A 4,071-nucleotide genomic window follows, 5' to 3' on the forward strand; every position below is an offset into this window, starting at 1 on the left:
ACAAAGAGCCATAAAAATAAGTGATTAGAAATGGATCTTCTTTTGCCAAATGCTGACTTCAAATCCGAAGTTAAAATTAGTGAGAAAGTGTGAATGAATCAATATGAATCCATTTTTACTCTTTGAAAGTAATTCAAACAAGTTGTCATAGAATTGACCAGTGGTATTATTTTTGCATGTGTAATCGTGTAATATGGCTTTTAATAACATTTAAACTAATCTTGTTTATTGCAAAAGACTTAGTTCCTTCAAGGATAATTATAGTTACTTTGTCAAAATAAAGTGACACCCAGCTCAAACTATTAAACAGCAATAAAAGAGATGAAAGTTTATTATAACCCCTTGAAAATAAATAAGAGCAAACAAAAAATTTTAAGTAGCATTTTGGCATTGAAACTTTGTTATTATGTCTATATTTTGTTTTATTTTTAAAAGTATATGCACATTTTCTTGAGGAGTATCAAGAAAAACAAAGATAAAAAAAGTAATCAGAAGAATGGTAGGCAAAAATACAAACACATTCGTCTTAGTTTTTTCTTGTGCAAGTTAAGAAATAGAGATGTGGGAGAAAAGGAGGCTTTGGAGAGATTTAAAAATGAAAGATTTACCTCCAGGCTCAGAAGGGGAAGCAAAGATCCACTTGAAAGAGTCTTAATACCGCCTAAAGATTTGGGGTCAATTATAAAGAGAAGGATTATAATCAAAGTTTGTATATATAATTAGTGACTATACAGTTAATAACTACAGTTAAAGGACCTTGGGAATCTCTGAGTTCATTTTGTCAACCAAATTTGTTTGATTCCATAGTAATCATATATTATTATTTTTTAAGCTAAACAATAAAAACATATAAATGAGAATTTAATACTCTCAACTCTCCTTGTTATTTGAGCTACTACCTAACATTAATTGTGTCAATTTACAGACAGTTCTTGTTTGTTCAATCATATGCAAACAGGTTTGTTTTTTTCTGTGTTTGTGTGTTTGAAAGCAATCATGAGATCTAGCTAAACAGATTACAGAAGTCTGCTGTTTGCATTTATTGTTAAACAATATCATGGTCCAGTAAGTAGTATAGTGTCACTATACTCATGAATAGTTGTGGAATATTACATAATATTGGATATGTACCCTCTACTACTAATGTACATTCAAGTTACTTTCATTTTTTGCCACCGCAAAATAACTTCATACATACCCTTTTCTACATCCCCTTACATACAGTGATTTTGGTTTTGGATGTGGATGCAGCATTCCTGCATTCTGAGAAATTTGTAGCAATCCAAACTCCCCTTCACCATTGTTCGTACTGGCTGTTTCCAATGTTTTTGTCAATTTAATGAGTGAAAAATAATATCTCATTCTTTTGTGTGTGTGTATGTGTGGCTCTGATCTTATTTGTCTCTCTTAGAAAATCTCATTTTGACTGGACTAGACTTAGAGATAGAAGCTCTCAGAAAGGACAGCCTCCGTCTCTTGACAATATGTTCCTGGTGTTTTTCTTTGGCCTCCTTCATTCTCTTGGCCAAAAGTTCAGCATATTTTGCAGCCTCTTCCTTATTTTTCTCAGTGCAATGTTTCTTCAAAGCAATACACCCAATGTTTGTGCTGGAAGACACGTGTTGTAACAAGACGCTGAATCCTGGGTGCTTTGGTTGTAGGATTCTTACCTCTGTTTAGGGGCTTTCTAACAACATAACTGGTGGACATCATCTTCTTTTGACAGATTAAAAAATTTGAGGATTCTGCTGATTCCTTTGGGCCCCAGGCGATGAGGCACAGAGATATCGGTCGGTCCAGGAATATCTTTCTCCCCTTTTCTTTCACAATAACCAAATTGAGAACACTGTGATTGGCATCCACAATGCAACCCCCAACAGATTTGTGCTTCCTCTCTCCAGTCCTCCTCGGTTGATAGCATGAATGCCCCTTACTTAGCAGCAGGTGGGCACAGCCATGGGTCAAGACAACCTGCTTCATGGGGAAGCCTTGTTTGTAATTGCCACCACTGGTTCGGACCACGTAGCCCTTCCGTTCCTTGCCCAGAGCATCAGCAGCAGCTTCTGTGGCCAAACGTTTCTCATAAAAATTATGAAGTTTGAGCTCATCATCCATTTCAATGGGTTTCTGGCAGCCAGTGGCTGGGAAAGAGATGTTCAGCTTCATCCTGAAGCAGCCTACCGCCTCAGAGGTGCCATGAAAAAGAGCAATATCTCATTCTTGAAGGATATAGTGAGCAATGGAAATATTGGCTTTAAGTTACAATAGGCCTTTAGGTTTCTTAGGCTATCAATTTTGTTAATTTTCACCTTACTAAATAAGATCACAGTGCATCTAATAGAAATTACATATATATCTTGATACATAATACATATATATGTATATTATATAGCTATATATATCATATATCTATATCTATCTATATCTATATCTAGCGATATAGTAATTGCTTTTATTTTACTAAAATAAAATCTCTATTTTATGGAGAAGAAATCAAAGCCCCACAGAGTCATCAATTTCAAAAAAAAAATTCATACAGGTAATAAATGGCTGAGATGAAAGTTCAGTCTCTTTCTATTTTAATCCAAAAGTCAAGCTTTTTTTTTTTCTAATCACAAATCATATCAGAATCCTAATGTGATCAGTATTACATCTGAGCATCAGATAAACCATACCCTCATCCTCCCCAAAATAAACATTTGCAAAACTTAATTTTTTTTTTGCAAATGATTGAAGCTATTTCTACCAGAAGCCATTCTGTTCACCATCCACAGATCCCAGGGATCCCAGGTTAAGAATCACCTATAAAAGTGTGGAGCTGCTATGGGGCATTCTTCTCAATGACTGCAGCTTGACATTGGATTGACTCTTTGTTAGTTAATTCCTAACAATTAATATGCCTGGCATATAGTTAGCCCAACTGATCACTGAAGAAACAAAGTAAATGCCCTTAAAGTCATTCAATGATTCTTGCCTCCCATTCTAACCTGTTCAGAAACAAGGGTGAAAGTGGGTCTCCTTGTTTTTAAGGGGCTAATCCAATGTAGACATATATTTTCCTGGGGTGGCCACCTGCCAGAATTGGAGTTAAATTCTTTTGTAAAATCACAAAGTTTGAGAAATCTAACTTCTTAATAAGCAAGACTTGGGGATATTGGTGTCAAACAAAATTATAGGCAGGATATACTGCTACATGTGGCATAGCGCAAGGAGAACTGGACCAGAATTTGGAATGCCTGAATTCTTTGCAAAAAGTTAATACATAAGATCAACTATCAAACTTTGGATATTCCTCTGGGATTTGCGTTTTTCAATCCACATTTTGTTTTTTAGGCTTTTCCAGACTATAGTTCTAGTTTATTCAGTTTCTATGCTGAAGAGTACTCCTTTGCATGAAAGTATTACAATGTATTTATTATCCATTTGATCCTGTTGGAGAACATTTGAGTTATTTCCTTTTGTCTCTATTATAAATAATGTTGCTGTGAACATTTTAGATTATGACGCTTAGTGTTGAAGCGCAAGGTTTTCTTCTTATTATATACCTAAAGGTAACCTTGGTGAGTCATAGAATATGTACACATTCAATTTACATGATAATGCCAAATTGTTCAAAATGGTGTGCCAATTTATACTTCCACCAAGAGTAAGTGAGAGTTATGCCTGTTATGCTCCATCTTGGTCTTGCCAGGCTTTTTAATGTTTGCCTGTGTTTTAGTCAAGAATAGGAATCCTGCATTCTCTCATGAGCTCTGTTAAATACTAGGTGTAGGACAATTGTCACAAAACTATAAGGCACCTGCCAGTCTTAAATTCTACTGCTCTCAGACTAATGAGATAGATAACGTTAGAAAACAAATCAAATTTTTACCAACTTAACATGCGCCATACTGAAGACATTTAATTTAACTTGGTTCAGGTAGTTCACTGGGTTTTGAGTTATTAAGTTCTTTATATATTTTGGCTACTAAGCCTTTATCAGATATGTTATTTACAAATATCTTCTCCCATTCAGTAGGTTGTTTTAGTTTTGTTGATTGTTTCCTTTACTATGCAGAAGCTGTTTATCTT

At 34.9% G+C, this 4,071-nt stretch overlaps 1 pseudogene; it reads right to left on the reverse strand.

The window, feature by feature from the left end:
- Positions 1 to 1,394: 1,394 nt before the first annotated feature.
- LOC112926889 (small ribosomal subunit protein eS6-like) lies at positions 1,395 to 2,181 on the reverse strand (annotated as a pseudogene).
- Between the last annotated feature and the right edge of the window lie 1,890 nt (positions 2,182 to 4,071).

This window comes from Vulpes vulpes, chromosome 5 (genome assembly GCF_048418805.1).
Source record: "Vulpes vulpes isolate BD-2025 chromosome 5, VulVul3, whole genome shotgun sequence".
NCBI classification, from domain to species: Eukaryota; Metazoa; Chordata; class Mammalia; order Carnivora; family Canidae; genus Vulpes; species Vulpes vulpes.